The sequence below is a fragment of the Argiope bruennichi genome, chromosome 9 (assembly GCF_947563725.1).
Source record: "Argiope bruennichi chromosome 9, qqArgBrue1.1, whole genome shotgun sequence".
NCBI lineage: Eukaryota > Metazoa > Arthropoda > Arachnida > Araneae > Araneidae > Argiope > Argiope bruennichi.
The window spans coordinates 58873566-58893906 of record NC_079159.1 but is presented as its reverse complement, the minus strand read 5'-3'; the positions used below and the strand labels follow the sequence as shown (position 1 = coordinate 58893906).

Below are 20341 nucleotides of genomic sequence, written 5' to 3'. Positions count from 1 at the left end.
CATTATTGCCCTTTTCCGCCATTGTCTTTCAACGATTCGATGTATCCAAAGGAATAATTTCTAATTCAGGATTTATCTTTCAGATTAATCTGTTTTCTTTACATTCGATTTTTTTCATGTGTCAAACATACAACTACCTAGTATCATTAGTAAAGCAGCGGAGCAGTCGAAAAATGTCAAAATTTGCTTAAAAATCCCTTGATGACCCATGTAGTTGATTGATCATAGTTGGATTGGCGTTAATCAGCATGAGCAGCAGCTCCAGAGATGGTTTAAGAAGCAAAATGGAAGTTGCTAGAAGAATCTTTATCCAGGTCATTGATGATTCTTAAGTCATCCTTTTTTACACACGGTGGCGGCATGCTCGATCTTAAGAAAAGCCTATCTCGCCGTTGTTCCGTTCTGATTGTAGTTAGAAAGGATCTTTTCAACGTTTCATTCCTTGATATTGACATAATTCGGAATTTCTTGGAAACACTTAATGCTTGTTTTAAAAGTTTCTTTCGAGAGCGCACATAGTTTTTAAACTGGAGATTGACGACAAGCATCTATTGATCGGTGGAAGATATTTCATGACGTTGTATGGGAGTTGTTTAATTGCATGTAAGTTCTTTTAAAGTGTTTGTATCAAATTTTTTTTCCATAAAATAGTTCATTACAGAAGTTTTTGAAGGGCGGTTATTTCGTCTAATTTTTTTGACAAAACAGTCAGATCTTGGTAAATATCCTTTAAGTTATGGTATAGATCATAGGCCTCAGTATCAGATGCCTGAAATGAAAAAAAAAAAAAAAATGTTATTATTTTGAAAATCACAATCAGTTTTTCAGAAAATTATATATCGTTTCTGTTGAAAACTACTTTGACAGCATTATTTATATTTCATACAAATTATCGGATATAATATTTTTTTAATCTTTCTTTTTTTCAAGTAATATGAAGCCTAAATAAAAATATTAACACTGGTTAAGACCTATTATCTACTGCAATAATAGGAGGTTTAGTTTAGTTATATTAACGTCACGTTGTAAAGCAACACTAGGGCTATTTTGGGACGGACTTTGCAATTTTGAACCATTGTCAGATGACGAGGACGACACCTGAGCTGGCATTCCCATCTCCACGCCACATCAGTGGGAGGACGTTTGGCATAACGGATTTAACCTGCAACAAACCCCCTTACACGACGGTTCTTCGGTGGAATCGTGTCTCGAACCTAAAACCCTACGGCTCACAAGCCGAGACCTTACCACCAGGCCACTGCGGCCCAATAATAGGAGGAAACGAGTCTCAAAACTTCTTATTTTGAATTTATTTCTTATTTTGTGGCTGAGATCTCAGCAAGCCACTATTGCTTTAAAAATAATCATCATTTTTAAAAACAATTACATTAATAAAAAATATTTTAGAGTCACTCCTATTAATTCAAATCACTGCATTTATCAAATTATTTTATATGATGTAACTTTTTAGAAAGTTATTTTTTTTTTTTTAAGATTGATGCAGCGACAGTATACGACATCATTTCATGGCACCTGGTATGTTTAAGAATCTTTCTTTTTAAATAGACTCATATACATGATTTTGCTTCAGCACATTTTGGGACAGTAAACATGAGTTTAATGGTCTGGCTTATGAGCTTGAAGAGTCAGATGATTTATTAAGTCTACTTGATTATTAAAACTTTGGAAATGTAATACTGCTAATGTAAGGAAAGTTCCATCAAGCAGATTTTTTTAAACATATACACATTAACAAGGAAAAAAAAAACAAATTGAAAATATACAAGAAACCGGCTAATCATTGTTTTAAAAAGCGTAATTTTTTTTTTAATGTAACTTTGAATTTTGCTTTGATTTTAATAGCTGACATGTTTGATTCCTAAATATGAAATAATTTTTTCATTTTGCTGAATACTGAAGCAGGCAGGAAATCAGTCCACATTGCCAAGCATTCAAAGGTATAAAATTAATTTTTTTTAACAAATGTTTTTTTTGAAATATTTGAACGTATTTGCATGTCGTTGTGTAATTAAAAACTAATTATTTAATATTTCTATTTAAAATTCATTATTTTTTCCTTACTTCAGTTTCTGATGTAGCCGTATTTGTGGTGGTATCAGGATAGTAAGTGGACTCATCCGAAACATGTTGCCATCCTCTGTCAAAAAATTCATGTCTGAAATGAGCAAAATATTTTAAATGTTTTAAAAAATTGTACAATTTCTTATGTCGTCAAAATTAAAAAAAAGGGTATTCTAAGGTACATTCTAATTGTAATGATTAAAAACAACAAAATGCTTTGGAATTGAAATAAGAAGGAAAAAACAAACGAGGACAACAAAATAGATATCATTATAAATATAAATTTTATAATGGATCATGCATAATTTTCTTCCAATAATATTTTCCTAAGTTACCTTGGAAAATACACACACACGCACGCACACAGCGGTTTGGATGTAAAAAGAAATAGATAATTAAATTTATCCAGTAGTAGCATTTAAGCTCTAATTTAATAATTAAAATATTTTAATAAAATTCTAAGAAAATAATTAGATAACTATATAGAACAATTATTGCAAATAACAGAAAAGTGTGTCTTAAAGTTTTGTTACAATTTAAAAAAGTAATTATGAATTAATAATCATTTGGATATAAAAAGAAATAGATAATTGAATTTATCCAACAAAGTTTAAGTTCTAATATAATAAGAGAATATTTTAATAAATTCTAATAAAAGAATTTATTAAAACCAAATAGAAAAAAATATTGCAAATATCAAAAGCATTTGTCTTAAATTTAATTATGATTTAAAAAGCAATTTTGAATTAATGATAATAACGGGTGAATAAAATACACCAATTTACAAATGTATTTTAAAAAATTCGAATAAAATGACTTATTTTTAGATTAGTTTGTAAATTATTTTTCCTTGCAGTGCCGTGGAGCTTAAAAGAAGGCCAATGAAAAATTGCACCCTAAACTATTCCCGACTTTAGTTTAATATACATATTGAATAATATAATGTTATAAAATTATAATTTAAAATGTTAACCCAATATAAATCAATTATCTTACTTTTCGTAATCTGGCCAATCGGATCTGAATAAGGTTTCTAATACATAATCAGTTTTTTTAATTTCAATTTTTTGTTCAAGAACCTAAAAAAGAAGATTATTTTTTATAACATTAAGTAATGGAAAAGATTTATTTATTTAAGAACACAGGAAAAATTTAAGTAAAAATATATTTTGCCTATCAAGTGGAATACTATATTTTATTTTATTTTTAATATGCCAACAGAATGGCTTTAATTTACAGGATATCATAATCCCTAATATTTAGATTGTTCTTTCGCATACGTAATATACGATATGGGAAACTATTGTAAACGTCCAAAATTTCGATTTTGAGATTGCTATATTTTCCTTAGATCGGGAAATGTATTCTTAAAATAATTTAATTCTGCCTGTCTAAAAATACAGGCGAATGAAATTTGGTTTGCAACTTTTATACTAAATTTCTATACGAAACTCATCCAAAAGAAGTCTGTCGTTTTTGTCTCTCATTGCGTGTATAAACACGATAGAAAAAAAAACGTGAAGAGTTAGATGCATAAAGTGATACAAAGATTTGTGATCAAAAATGTAAGAGTTTCTCAATTAAATGGGCCCCATCTCCTGCATATGAGTATAAGTGTCAAAATCCCGAAATACTCATGGATGCTTTATCTTCTGTTCTTTTGGTCGATTTGAACAAGAACTGTCCAGTAGAATGAAATTCTGAGCCTCGAGATATTGGAAGTCGAACAGATTTATATTATCCGCGGAAAGTATTTAATTGTGTGTCCAAAGAATGGTTTATAAGAATCTTGCTGTGGAGATGTGGAGTGGATAGTTACTGCTGGTATGGCATATAATTCTGCAGATAGAGCGACATTTGAAGCGCTGTGGCAATACAGGATTTTGGTTGAGGTATGTAGACTTGTTGATAGTCTGTTGCAGATGTTTCTGGTTCAATGGAACGCTTTTGGTGATACTAAGGAACTGAACAGTCTTTGTTGCCAGATAAGTATGTTAGCTGAACGACTATAAGTTAGGAAGTATTTTGGCACCTGATGCACAGAGAGTTGGTGAAGTTTGTAATAACTTGAAGTTTGAATATTGGGAGAAATAAAATAGGTGCTAGCTATAGTTTGGGTACGAGTTGGTGAAGAAGTGGTAGAAAGGGAGATTTTTGAACTGTTGTGGCAGTAAAGGATGTTGGACGAGATTTGCAACCTTGGTGTTTATATGTGCAGATAGTTCTGTCTTTAGAGAATGCTGATAGGGTAGTAAGGAACAGAAAATATACTTCAGGTGCGCAAAAAGAGTATGTTAGTTTAGCGACTATAAGTTAGGAAGTATATTAGCACCTGATGCACAGAGAGTTGGTGAAGTTTGTAATGAAGTTTGAATATTGGGAGAAGTAAAATAGGTGCTAGCTATAGTTTGGGTACGAGTTGGTGAAGAAATGGTAGAAAGGGAGATTTTTGAACTGCTGTAACAATAAAGGATGTTGGACGAGATTTGCAACCTTGGTGTTTATATGTGCAAATAGTTCTGACTTTAGAGAATGCTGATAGGGTTAGTGAGGAACAGAAAATCTACCTCAGGTGCGCAGAAAGAGTATGTTAATTTAACGACTATAAGTTAGGAACTGTTCTGACACTTGATCCACAGATAGTTGGTGAAGTTTGTAACAACTTAGAGTTTGACTATTAGGAGGAGTGAAATGAGTGCCCTGTCAATTGTCACTTGGTCTTTATATCTGCAGTTATGGTAATGCGATTCAATGAAATTAAGTATATGATTCCTAATTAAAACTGTTGATCGATATTATTTATGGATGGAAATGAATCGAAAAAAAGCCTCGCCCTTAATTCATGCGTGATGTTCTCCGTTGCTTTATAAAATGAATCATATTATCTTAACATATTTTTAAGGTGGTTTGTGAGAAGAGTTGGCAGTTCCACTTTCGGCCTTTGCATTAACTTTTGAAACTTTTCCTACCTCACTAAATTTCGGGATCCTTTCGGATAAGACACCAATCAGGAGAACTATTCGGAGTTGGCATGGCGTGGATTGGAAGTTGGGAATAAAATTCAAGCTAATATCCTTTCAGTCTTTTTTTTATCTCTCTATTTCGATTAGATGCTTTATGATTTTGGGTAGAAAGGAAGATGTTTTGGGTACGTGAATGGAAAAGGGGTTTTAGAATGTTTTACGCCAACACCTCAGTCGCAACCGTGTCTATACCACATCTTTCCGAAGTATGTCACCTTTTTTTTTTTTTCAAACGCAACTTCTTGAAAAGCTAATTATTGTATAGTGACCAGAAGAAATTTTGAATTTGTTGAAAGCATTTACCTCTGGTTCTTTATGACATTCATCAGAGTCCAAAGACGGGTGTTTACCATAAGGAGGTTCAATTATATCCTCCTCACTATATGTAATGCAGCAAAGCCGCCATCTGGAAAAAAGGAAGCAATTATTATTATTTTTTTACTGCATATGCGAAGGATATGTTTATGAGCATTATCTTTCAAATGCTATGAATATTTTCTAAATTGCTCATTAACCAGTTATTGATGAACCGTTGATTATTACGAAAGATTGATGAATTTATTTTGGAACTAAATAGTAATTTTATACTACATTGATTTATATGTTATCCTAATACTGCATATTATTTGCCTTGTTTCGCTTCCAAAAAATTTCTTCTCTACCTATTTTTTTATGCCTCTGTAATTTTATCAATTTTTTCTTAATTAAAACTTTAAATGCTTTAAAAGATCTAGCAAAAATGGGTTTTATAACATAAAAAAGATTTAGCTTGCATGTGTCAGATACTCTTTAATGATGCATTTGTGGATGAATAAGCACTGTTTACCACTATTTAAAGGAATGTATTAAAATTTCGGAGTTAAGAAAAAAATCTGAAAATTATAAATAATGACTTAAGTACAGTACTGATGGTACCAGGTAATCTTAAGACTCTGAAGGACATGATGTCAAAAATTATCAGTTTTTTACCAACTATTTGAGAGTTTGTAGATAAGGAAGAAGGACAGTAATTGACCACTTTGTGGTCAATTACCTCGAGGAGAATGTCAGTTTGACAAATCGGTCAATGCAAAGATGGACAATACTCAAGATAGCAGTCGGCCATAACAAATCCTGTCGATACTGCTATGTTCAGTGGTGGCGGGGTGGTCGGCTGTACGCAAGAAGAACTCTTTAATGATATGCATAGAAAACCGATTATCCTTCCTAGCAACTGTTTCGAGTAAAATTTTCGCTAGTTTAGCTCAATGGTGGTTCTTACCAAGTGTAGTAAGATGTAGTTCTGTCAATCTTACACGCGTTGTTGTTGTTTCTTATGGCACTTGCCAAGGACAAGCCCGCTGTTACGAAGACAGCGATTTTCAGCTGGTAGGGGAGTGTTTATCGTTTTTTTAGTAGCGCCAACTAGGGCCAAGAGTACGACTTAGTTAACCACGCATCATATTCGCTTGCACAACCCCTTTTTACAGGAGGGCACATTCACATATCGAACAACGATGCCCAAATCGGGACTCGAACCCAGGACGCCCAGATCACGGGGAAGACGCTCTACCCCTTTGCCAGGACGCTGGCAATCTTACTCGTAATATTGCTAATTTTTTTTTTTTTTTTAAACCCGTATGAAGTGTTTTTTTACCATAAGATGTATTCGAGATCTGACAATAAAAATCCTCTGTAAAAGGGTTCAATCACAGTATGATACATTATCAATTATCCTCTGCTTACGTGATTTATTTTTTCTTCTTTTAGCCAGAGCTAGGCGTACGTTGCGATTGAATATTGTTTTTCATAGGTGAATTTCTCTCTTCCTGTCATTTAAGTGTCTTCCGAAGCCGTGAGAAGTATAGACAAACACAAATTCACCAATTTCGGTGGTAAGAATTCAAATTCAACTATTAAGACATGCCGTCTGTTGAAAATTCTTAGTTATTAATAATTTCAGCAACTTTAAAAATGTAAATAAATAATTGAAACTCATAATATAGTTTTGACTATCAATTTATAAATTAATCATTATTAATTTTATTTTTAAATTATAATGGGTCAACACACACATGGGACGCTTAAAAGAATGTTGGCATAAGTTTTTGCCAAAGTCTCGATTAAACATAAAATTATATGCTTACTTAACCTTAAACAATAAGAAAATTTCTTAATTTGTGGTTATTGATCAATCAAATTAGCAAATCAAATTAATTTTGATCATAAGTTGAATTTTTTTTTTAGAAATCCATTTCCAAATTATTTTAATGCCCCACTACAAGAGAAAATTTTGGCCATTTATCATACGTTTGGCATTTCCAAAGAGCCAAAATAATTATAACTATATTTTAATACTTTTTCCATTAGCATATTTTTCATATTTAATTTTTAGAATACATTTAAATTATAAATGCTAACCATAGCCATTATTCACCTGCATTCTAATTGCATGATGGAATATAAGTTTCATAAAAAATGAACATACAAGTATAATTAATTTTTAGAGTACAACATTTAAATTATAATCGTTTATTATTGCCTTCATTAACCTGCATTCTAACTGCAAGCATGATGTAATTTATTTTTTTACAAGAAATGATCATAGCTTGCTCTTACACTTTAGGAAGATTATAGGTGTTAACCTAATATCCGGATATTGAGTAGACGTAACAAATGTTGAAAAAGTAAGTTACTTACATGCATGATATTAATATTACTGCAAAACAAAGTCCTGAATCGCTAAAATTATTTTAAATATTACTATGAAATAAATTTTATCTTCATTGAACTCAAAGAAAATATTTCTCATGGAAATCTCTATACTTTTCTCATGAGAACTGTACTATGTCTTAATCTATTAAGTGTCTTTAATTAATCAATTTTTTTTCTAGTTTTATTAACAAATGTACCGAATTATTCAATACAGCTCAGAATTTTGATGCTTTATTCTTAGAGGTGAGAAAATTTCAATGTGATTCGTTATTTTTAATTCTTAATGGAAAAAATCATGCTAAATTATAAAAGTATTGATTAAATTTATTTTAATTATTTTCATCTAAATATTTGTAACATTATAAATACCTCCAATTTTGAGAAAAAATAAAATAAAAAATAAGATTTAAATTTGAGAAATACGAAAGATGGGAAAAGATTTAGAAATGAAAATATTTTTCATTCACAGCAACTGCGAATATAATAGCATCAAAAATATATTTTAGAAACTAATCTTGAAAAGTATTCTAATATATATGGTACGTATCTAGGAGATTGATATATATTTCGATAAAGTCAAAAAATATCTACGAAAATAAAGCGAATTAGTATGAAATAGATTCTTAACATAACAGAATTTATCTTCAGATAGCAAAGAAAGAAATAGAAATCCCTTACAATTTTTTCTTAATCCCCATCATATCTGAATCTATCAGTTCAGCACACAAATTCGATGCAAATTCTTAAGAATAAGATCAAGAAATTCACACTTTAATCGCTAAGAAAATATTTCACTTCACAATCGCAAAGAAAAAAAATCACTTGTGACAGGAAACAATAGAATCTTTCTCCTTTTTTGTGGTTAACAATTATGAATTCCAACAATAAGGTTTGCATATAATGTAAATCGTAACAGACATTTGCATTTGCTGTTAAAAGTACAAATTTTAATTATTGAGCATTGCTGTATGTTTGTTTATTATGTCATAATCGTTTTTTAAATGATCATTAAAAAAATCCAAAATAATTGTAAACTTAAATTTCTGAAATATTTTTTCAAAGCCATTGTACAAATTATGATTAATATCCATTATTACGAATGGATTTAATTGACTTAATGACTCAAATCGAATTACCCCATTGTTATTTTGTGATAAAAGTCGTCATTTGGTATATTGGTATCCGACTACGTTAAAAACACTGGTTATCGGCCACATTGGCGAATTCTTTTTTTTATTATTATTATTTCTTGTAGTTCAGGCTTTCCTCTTTTCAAAATAGTATTTTCTAGAAAAGGAAGGTTTGACCTATCATCCAGGATAATTTTAAACAATTTTTTAGCTAAAATTTTTCTTTAACTTCAATTTTCTCAAACTTTAATTTTCATAAAAATTATCCACCGTTAACATGATATCTCAAAAACTAATAGTGGTATTTATATAAATATTTCAGCGTGTTTTTTAAACACTGTGTGCAATGAAATGAACGAAAAGTTTTATTGTTGGTGAAATACTTTTTCATTTATAGGTTTAGTTAGTTTAGTTATATTAACGTCCCGTTTTAAAGCAATACTAGGGCTATTTTGGAACGGACCTCGTAATTTTGAACCACGGTCAGATGATGAGGACGACACCTGAGCTGACACTCCCCCTCTCCTCACCACACCACACCAGCGGGATTTTCATTTATAGGAGTTTTTAGAAAAATTAAGTTGTAATTTTATGAAAAAAAATGCATATATACGTATATTTTAACCCATACTTTCTTTGCATCTCAAAATGTTTCTGAGATTTTGGTTCATTTCATTCATCATTATATTCTATAACTTGCGTACAAAGAAATATAGGATTGCTGCATTACAATGTTGTGTAGAGTGTTAACCGTTTTAGTTAAATTTCATTAAAATTTACTACGAATTTTCCTATTTCTCAAAATATATTATATTTCCAAATAATTTTTTTTGTATTTATAGTGTTTATAATTGACAATGCATCTAAAAACCATAAATAGTTTTTAAAAAATCCAATTTTTCAAAAATATTCCTTCGAACGTAGTCGGTTACCTTAATTACTTTAACTGTTTTTTTATAAATATTACACCAGCTGGCTATTTCAACATCATTTAATATATTATGCAAACTTAAACAGACTATACACAAAGTGGATAAATATCTTCTTTATTTTTCAACTATTTACAATGGTTTCTTTTTCGTTTAGAGCAATATACATATAATCAAAGTTTTGTGTCACAGCTATGGCCTGGCCTTTGCGTTTTAATAGGCGAATCAGCTAATCATGGATGAATTTTAATTAGAAATAAAATCCCAACTTTTAAAGCTACATCAGGGTTATTTTGAGACGAATGCCGTAATTTTCACTAAATTTTTAAAAATATTTTTTAAACTAAAAAAAATTATGTCAACATCTATTTGCTCCGAAATTATTTCAATTTATTACATAAATATAAACACAACCAAATACAACTAAATGATAAGACTTTTTTTCAATTTCTCTTTTTTATTTAGCTCATTTCTCAGAAATCAATTTTTTTTTAAATATAACACTATTAAGTAAAATACAAAATATTTCGTGATTTTACTCCCATTTAGATCACATTTCCAAATTATCAAAATTAAATACTGACCCCGTTAATTCGGTATTTTCGGTCTCTTGAGTGTAAGGTCCTGAGTAAAATTAAGTATATATTTTTTTAAATATTAGTTACTTCAAATATAATTTCTCATACAGCAGTAATAAATTACTTTTTAATATTTGGGTATACTAGGCGCATAAATGTGATAATGGGAAACCATTCTTTTTTTATGTTAAAAAAAGACGCCTATTTGTTATAAAAATGGAATATTCAAAATGGTTTGTTAGTTTTTTTTTTTTTTTTTTTTTTTGGCCAAGAGCCACTTTTAGCTATGATGCTGCAAATCCATTAATATTGACTCCTTAAAACATTTCTGTGAGTTTATAAGAAAACAAGAGTTGGAACCCTTGTTCCAATACATAAAATGAAGAAACCACTGTGATGAGAAGATGATAATAAAAGCCATGGTAGATAGCACAGATCATAGCTAAAATAATTAAATATTATTATAACCCACCTCCCCCAATTATTTTAATATAACGATAGAGATTGACCTGAGAAGTTTTCGAAATCAAATCATGCGGATCAACTATTTTTTACCTACTTTTTTTGTTTATGAAGTGCAGATATGGAACTGCTGCTCTTTAACTCATGCAAATATCTGTGATATATTATTTAGTTCTTTTATGTTTTGCAATAATTTTGATCTCTTATTATGACAGCATTCTTTATTAAATATTTTTGACCAATACTCAGAAGATCTTGTGAAAATGAATAGAGTTTCTGGTTTCATTTGAAATCTGTACTTAATCTTTTGACAACTAATTTAATAACTACAGGCGAGACATGTATGTTCTGTATTAGTCAAAAGGCTAAAGTAAATTTTGATTCACAAAAGAATACTTAAAAGTGCAAATAATTTCTTATGTTCAATTCCTTAACTTAATTTATATATTTTATTTTCTGTAAAATATTTAAATTTTGTTGTATGTTTGTTTTTTCCCTCTAACTTATCCGAGTTCTGTGTATTTGAATTTTTATGATACTGAATGAATTTAAAATCTGTTAGTTGTCTTATTCAAGTCCTTGCGCACTTGTGATAATATTTGGATATTATTATTGATACTTTATAATAATGTAAGAAACTATCAATCCATAAATAAACAATGTGCAAAAACACCTATATAATTTTTCTGAATCTATATAATGAAATATAAAATATACATTGCATTTAGAAAGCTCTAATGCTGCTACAACTAAAACACAAATGAACTTAACCAAAATTAGAAATAAATATTAAGTTAATAGTCAAAGAATCAAAAAGAAAGATTAACTGAATCCGGCCCGAAGACTTTCTCAAGGGTCACCCTCAGGCAAGGATTCAAACCAGGGATTTTTTCTGTGAGGGGTCTGACTTTCGTCCAACAAACTGACCCCTCGTGACCCGAAAATCCCAGAAAATTGATGTTTTAGAGATAAATTAGTATCACAAGATTAAAACAAGTAAAAACACTAGCAAAAAAACAAACCAAATAAGACCACAGCAAATCAAATCACAAAATACATGAAAAAAGAACCAAAAAAGTAATATAAACACAAGGTAAAATACTTACAAAATGAAAGTACAAATCTGAAGAAAACTACTTGAGGTTAAAACGTGCTATTGTAGATGTATTTCGTTAAACTAAACTAAGATTTAATTTTTCCACGTTTACAGCTATATCCGCCTCCCACGTTTCGTCATAATGTATCGTCATCAAACTTGAAGCGCCATCTATTGAATTAAAACTCAAAGCTAACAAACAGGAGGAAGTCAGAAATTAAACAGACCCTCTCTTATCAAAACTTCTATATTGCAAAAGTTTTGGGGAAATTCGTTAATAGTTAAATTTTTAATGAGATTGTTTGTTGCTAAGATATAAGAGCTTTTATTATTGCAAATTTTTTTAATTCTGTTAAATTGTGAAAATATCAAATTTTTGAAAATTTTAGAGTTTAAATTAGAATGGTAGTTACTAAGTTTAATTATTTTAAAGTTAAATTCATCCCTTTTATCATAAATACCTATCAAAGTTTTTCCATTATCAATTTCTATATTTAAATCTAAATAATTAGCTTTAAGTTGATTTTCGTTTGTTTGAGTTAAAACTAATTCTTTTGGGTAACAATTAATAATATCATTAGGATTATCCACATTTAACAAAATTAAGTCATCAATATATCTCCAGCCTATTATTAAGTTAAGTTTAATTATTTCTTTTTCATAATAATGTAGGAAAATATTGGCTAACGCACTTGAAAAAACTGTTCCCATTGGAATTCCTTTTTCTTGTTTATAAAAATTTATTCCGTTAAAAACATAGTTTTCTTTAATATTAAATTTACATAACTCTAACCAATTAGTTTTTGTAATAATATCTCTATTTAAATATTCTTCATATATGTTAGTACAGACATCTATTAACTTTTCATGAGGTAGATTAGTGTATAAATTTTCAAAATCATAAGTATTAAGCTTATTAATATTGTTATCTTTTAGAAAGTCCAAAATATCTTTGTTACTATTGATAATAAAATTATCTTCCTCTTTAATTTTGTTTAGGACAATTTTTAAGTATCCAAAGAAATGTTTTCCCGTATAGTAATTGTAACTGCCAGTGCTACAAGTTACGAATCTAAAATTTATTGGTTTTTATAAGTATAATTAATTTTTAGAGTACAACATTTAAATTATAATCGTTTATTATCGCCTTCATTCATTTGCATTCTAACTGCAAGTATGATGTAATTTTTTTTTTTATAAGAAATGATCATAGCTTGATCTTACACTTTAGGAAGATTATACGTGTTAACCTAATATCCGGATATTGAGTAGACGTAACAAATGTTGAAAAAGTAAGTTACTTAAATGCATGATATTAATATTACTGCAAAACAAAGTCCTGAATTGCTAAAATTATTTTAAATATTACTATGAAATAAATTTTATCTTCATTGAACTCAAAGAAAATATTTCTCATGGAAATCTCTATACTTTTCTCATGAGAACTGTATTATGCCTTAATTTATTGAGTGTCCTTAATTAATCAATTTTTTTTCTAGTTTTATTAACAAATGTACCGAATTATTCAATACAGCTCAGAATTTTGATGCTTTATTCTTAGAGGTAAGAAAATTTCAAAGTGATTCGCTATTTTTAATTCTTAATAAAGTAGGTCATGCTAAAATTATAAAAAATATTAATTAAATTTATTTTAATTATTTTAATCTAAATATTTGTAAAATTATAAATACCTCACATTTTGAGAAAAAATAAAATAAAAAATAAGATTTAAATTTGAAAAATACGAAAGATGGAAAAAGATTTAGAAATGAAAATATTTTTCATTCACAGCAACTGCGAATATAATAGCATCAAAAATATATTTTAGAAACTAATCTTGAAAAGTATTCTAATATATATGGTACGTATCTAGGAGATTGATATATATTTCGATAAAGTCAAAAAATATCTACGAAAATAAAGCGAATTAGTAAGAAATAGATTCTTAACATAACAGAATTTATTTTCAGATAGCAAAGAAAGAAATGGAAATCCCTTACAATTTTTTCTTAATCCCCATCATATCTAAAACTATCAGTTCAGCACACAAATTCGATGCAAATTCTTAAGAATAAGATCAAGAAATTCACACTTTAATCGCTAAGAAAATATTTCACTTCACAATCGCAAAGAAAAAATCACTTGTGACAGGAAACAATAGAATCTTTCTCATTTTTTGTGGTTAACAATTATGAATTCCAACAATAAGGTTTGCATATAATGTAAATCGTAACAGACATTTGCATTTGCTGTTAAAAGTACAAATTTTAATTATTGAGCATTGCTGTATGTTTGTTTATTATGTCATAATCGTTTTTTAAATGATCATTAAAAAAATCCAAAATAATTGTAAACTTAAATTTCTGAAATATTTTTTCAAAGCAATTGTACAAATTATGATTAATATCCATTATTACGAATGGATTTAATTGACTTAATGACTCAAATCGAATTACCCCATTGTTATTTTGTGATAAAAGTCGTCATTTGGTATATTGGTATCCGACTACGTTAAAAACACTGGTTATCGGCCACATTGGCGAATTCTTTTTTTTTTATTATTATTATTTCTTGTAGTTCAGGCTTTCCTCTTTTCAAAATAGTATTTTCTAGAAAAGGAAGGTTTGACCTATCATCCAGGATAATTTTAAACAATTTTTTAGCTAAAATTTTTCTTTAACTTCAATTTTCTCAAACTTTAATTTTCATAAAAATTATCCACCGTTAACATGATATCTCAAAAACTAATAGTGGTATTTATATAAATATTTCAGCGTGTTTTTTAAACACTGTGTGCAATGAAATGAACGAAAAGTTTTATTGTTGGTGAAATACTTTTTCATTTATAGGTTTAGTTAGTTTAGTTATATTAACGTCCCGTTTTAAAGCAATACTAGGGCTATTTTGGAACGGACCTCGTAATTTTGAACCACGGTCAGATGATGAGGACGACACCTGAGCTGACACTCCCCCTCTCCTCACCACACCACACCAGCGGGATTTTCATTTATAGGAGTTTTTAGAAAAATTAAGTTGTAATTTTATGAAAAAAAATGCATATATACGTATATTTTAACCCATAATTTCTTTGCATCTCAAAATGTTTCTGAGATTTTGGTTCATTTCATTCATCATTATATTCTATAACTTGCGTACAAAGAAATATAGGATTGCTGCATTACAATGTTGTGTAGAGTGTTAACCGTTTTAGTTAAATTTCATTAAAATTTACTACGAATTTTCCTATTTCTCAAAATATATTATATTTCCAAATAATTTTTTTTGTATTTATAGTGTTTATAATTGACAATGCATCTAAAAACCATAAATAGTTTTTAAAAAATCCAATTTTTCAAAAATATTCCTTCGAACGTAGTCGGTTACCTTAATTACTTTAACTGTTTTTTTATAAATATTACACCAGCTGGCTATTTCAACATCATTTAATATATTATGCAAACTTAAACAGACTATACACAAAGTGGATAAATATCTTCTTTATTTTTCAACTATTTACAATGGTTTCTTTTTCGTTTAGAGCAATATACATATAATCAAAGTTTTGTGTCACAGCTATGGCCTGGCCTTTGCGTTTTAATAGGCGAATCAGCTAATCATGGATGAATTTTAATTAGAAATAAAATCCCAACTTTTAAAGCTACATCAGGGTTATTTTGAGACGAATGCCGTAATTTTCACTAAATTTTTAAAAATATTTTTTAAACTAAAAAAAATTATGTCAACATCTATTTGCTCCGAAATTATTTCAATTTATTACATAAATATAAACACAACCAAATACAACTAAATGATAAGACTTTTTTTCAATTTCTCTTTTTTATTTAGCTCATTTCTCAGAAATCAATTTTTTTTAAATATAACACTATTAAGTAAAATACAAAATATTTCGTGATTTTACTCCCATTTAGATCACATTTCCAAATTATCAAAATTAAATACTGACCCCGTTAATTCGGTATTTTCGGTCTCTTGAGTGTAAGGTCCTGAGTAAAATTAAGTATATATTTTTTTAAATATTAGTTACTTCAAATATAATTTCTCATACAGCAGTAATAAATTACTTTTTAATATTTGGGTATACTAGGCGCATAAATGTGATAATGGGAAACCATTCTTTTTTTATGTTAAAAAAAGACGCCTATTTGTTATAAAAATGGAATATTCAAAATGGTTTGTTAGTTTTTTTTTTTTTTTTTTTTTTTGGCCAAGAGCCACTTTTAGCTATGATGCTGCAAATCCATTAATATTGACTCCTTAAAACATTTCTGTGAGTTTATAAGAAAACAAGAGTTGGAACCCTTGTTCCAATACATAAAATGAAGAAACCACTGTGATGAGAAGATGATAATAAAAGCCATGGTAGATAGCACAGATCATAGCTAAAATAATTAAATATTATTATAACCCACCTCCCCCAATTATTTTAATATAACGATAGAGATTGACCTGAGAAGTTTTCGAAATCAAATCATGCGGATCAACTATTTTTTACCTACTTTTTTTGTTTATGAAGTGCAGATATGGAACTGCTGCTCTTTAACTCATGCAAATATCTGTGATATATTATTTAGTTCTTTTATGTTTTGCAATAATTTTGATCTCTTATTATGACAGCATTCTTTATTAAATATTTTTGACCAATACTCAGAAGATCTTGTGAAAATGAATAGAGTTTCTGGTTTCATTTGAAATCTGTACTTAATCTTTTGACAACTAATTTAATAACTACAGGCGAGACATGTATGTTCTGTATTAGTCAAAAGGCTAAAGTAAATTTTGATTCACAAAAGAATACTTAAAAGTGCAAATAATTTCTTATGTTCAATTCCTTAACTTAATTTATATATTTTATTTTCTGTAAAATATTTAAATTTTGTTGTATGTTTGTTTTTTCCCTCTAACTTATCCGAGTTCTGTGTATTTGAATTTTTATGATACTGAATGAATTTAAAATCTGTTAGTTGTCTTATTCAAGTCCTTGCGCACTTGTGATAATATTTGGATATTATTATTGATACTTTATAATAATGTAAGAAACTATCAATCCATAAATAAACAATGTGCAAAAACACCTATATAATTTTTCTGAATCTATATAATGAAATATAAAATATACATTGCATTTAGAAAGCTCTAATGCTGCTACAACTAAAACACAAATGAACTTAACCAAAATTAGAAATAAATATTAAGTTAATAGTCAAAGAATCAAAAAGAAAGATTAACTGAATCCGGCCCGAAGACTTTCTCAAGGGTCACCCTCAGGCAAGGATTCAAACCAGGGATTTTTTCTGTGAGGGGTCTGACTTTCGTCCAACAAACTGACCCCTCGTGACCCGAAAATCCCAGAAAATTGATGTTTTAGAGATAAATTAGTATCACAAGATTAAAACAAGTAAAAACACTAGCAAAAAAACAAACCAAATAAGACCACAGCAAATCAAATCACAAAATACATGAAAAAAGAACCAAAAAAGTAATATAAACACAAGGTAAAATACTTACAAAATGAAAGTACAAATCTGAAGAAAACTACTTGAGGTTAAAACGTGCTATTGTAGATGTATTTCGTTAAACTAAACTAAGATTTAATTTTTCCACGTTTACAGCTATATCCGCCTCCCACGTTTCGTCATAATGTATCGTCATCAAACTTGAAGCGCCATCTATTGAATTAAAACTCAAAGCTAACAAACAGGAGGAAGTCAGAAATTAAACAGACCCTCTCTTATCAAAACTTCTATATTGCAAAAGTTTTGGGGAAATTCGTTAATAGTTAAATTTTTAATGAGATTGTTTGTTGCTAAGATATAAGAGCTTTTATTATTGCAAATTTTTTTAATTCTGTTAAATTGTGAAAATATCAAATTTTTGAAAATTTTAGAGTTTAAATTAGAATGGTAGTTACTAAGTTTAATTATTTTAAAGTTAAATTCATCCCTTTTATCATAAATACCTATCAAAGTTTTTCCATTATCAATTTCTATATTTAAATCTAAATAATTAGCTTTAAGTTGATTTTCGTTTGTTTGAGTTAAAACTAATTCTTTTGGGTAACAATTAATAATATCATTAGGATTATCCACATTTAACAAAATTAAGTCATCAATATATCTCCAGCCTATTATTAAGTTAAGTTTAATTATTTCTTTTTCATAATAATGTAGGAAAATATTGGCTAACGCACTTGAAAAAACTGTTCCCATTGGAATTCCTTTTTCTTGTTTATAAAAATTTATTCCGTTAAAAACATAGTTTTCTTTAATATTAAATTTACATAACTCTAACCAATTAGTTTTTGTAATAATATCTCTATTTAAATATTCTTCATATATGTTAGTACAGACATCTATTAACTTTTCATGAGGTAGATTAGTGTATAAATTTTCAAAATCATAAGTATTAAGCTTATTAATATTGTTATCTTTTAGAAAGTCCAAAATATCTTTGTTACTATTGATAATAAAATTATCTTCCTCTTTAATTTTGTTTAGGACAATTTTTAAGTATCCAAAGAAATGTTTTCCCGTATAGTAATTGTAACTGCCAGTGCTACAAGTTACGAATCTAAAATTTATTGGTTTTTATAAGTATAATTAATTTTTAGAGTACAACATTTAAATTATAATCGTTTATTATCGCCTTCATTCATTTGCATTCTAACTGCAAGTATGATGTAATTTTTTTTTTTATAAGAAATGATCATAGCTTGATCTTACACTTTAGGAAGATTATACGTGTTAACCTAATATCCGGATATTGAGTAGACGTAACAAATGTTGAAAAAGTAAGTTACTTAAATGCATGATATTAATATTACTGCAAAACAAAGTCCTGAATTGCTAAAATTATTTTAAATATTACTATGAAATAAATTTTATCTTCATTGAACTCAAAGAAAATATTTCTCATGGAAATCTCTATACTTTTCTCATGAGAACTGTATTATGCCTTAATTTATTGAGTGTCCTTAATTAATCAATTTTTTTTCTAGTTTTATTAACAAATGTACCGAATTATTCAATACAGCTCAGAATTTTGATGCTTTATTCTTAGAGGTAAGAAAATTTCAAAGTGATTCGCTATTTTTAATTCTTAATAAAGTAGGTCATGCTAAAATTATAAAAAATATTAATTAAATTTATTTTAATTATTTTAATCTAAATATTTGTAAAATTATAAATACCTCACATTTTGAGAAAAAATAAAATAAAAAATAAGATTTAAATTTGAAAAATACGAAAGATGGAAAAAGATTTAGAAATGAAAATATTTTTCATTCACAGCAACTGCGAATATAATAGCATCAAAAATATATTTTAGAAACTAATCTTGAAAAGTATTCTAATATATATGGTACGTATCTAGGAGATTGATATATATTTCGATAAAGTCAAAAAATATCTACGAAAATAAAGCGAATTAGTAAGAAATAGATTCTTAACATAACAGAATTTATTTTCAGATAGCAAAGAAAGAAATGGAAATCCCTTACAATTTTTTCTTAATCCCCATCATATCTAAAACTATCAGTTCAGCACACAAATTCGATGCAAATTCTTAAGAATAAGATCAAGAAATTCACACTTTAATCGCTAAGAAAATATTTCACTTCACAATCGCAAAGAAAAAATCACTTGTGACAGGAAACAATAGAATCTTTCTCATTTTTTGTGGTTAACAATTATGAATTCCAACAATAAGGTTTGCATATAATGTAAATCGTAACAGACATTTGCATTTGCTGTTAAAAGTACAAATTTTAATTATTGAGCATTGCTGTATGTTTGTTTATTATGTCATAATCGTTTTTTAAATGATCATTAAAAAAATCCAAAATAATTGTAAACTTAAATTTCTGAAATATTTTTTCAAAGCAATTGTACAAATTATGATTAATATCCATTATTACGAATGGATTTAATTGACTTAATGACTCAAATCGAATTACCCCATTGTTATTTTGTGATAAAAGTCGTCATTTGGTATATTGGTATCCGACTACGTTAAAAACACTGGTTATCGGCCACATTGGCGAATTCTTTTTTTTTTATTATTATTATTTCTTGTAGTTCAGGCTTTCCTCTTTTCAAAATAGTATTTTCTAGAAAAGGAAGGTTTGACCTATCATCCAGGATAATTTTAAACAATTTTTTAGCTAAAATTTTTCTTTAACTTCAATTTTCTCAAACTTTAATTTTCATAAAAATTATCCACCGTTAACATGATATCTCAAAAACTAATAGTGGTATTTATATAAATATTTCAGCGTGTTTTTTAAACACTGTGTGCAATGAAATGAACGAAAAGTTTTATTGTTGGTGAA

General features: G+C 28.2%; 1 protein-coding gene and 1 long non-coding RNA gene across 2 annotated transcripts in view; one reads left to right on the top strand and one right to left on the bottom strand.

The window, feature by feature from the left end:
* Window positions 1–20341, top strand: part of LOC129985354 (CUB domain-containing protein 2-like) — a 182597-nt gene that overhangs the window by 72814 nt on the left and 89442 nt on the right. The gene's annotated exons all lie outside the window — the stretch shown is intronic.
* On the bottom strand, window positions 2082–5504 carry LOC129985356 (uncharacterized). Its single transcript, XR_008785554.1, has 3 exons — window positions 5409–5504; window positions 3079–3161; window positions 2082–2176 (listed from the first exon to the last, which is right to left on the bottom strand). It is a non-coding gene; the product is annotated as an uncharacterized LOC129985356 (long non-coding RNA).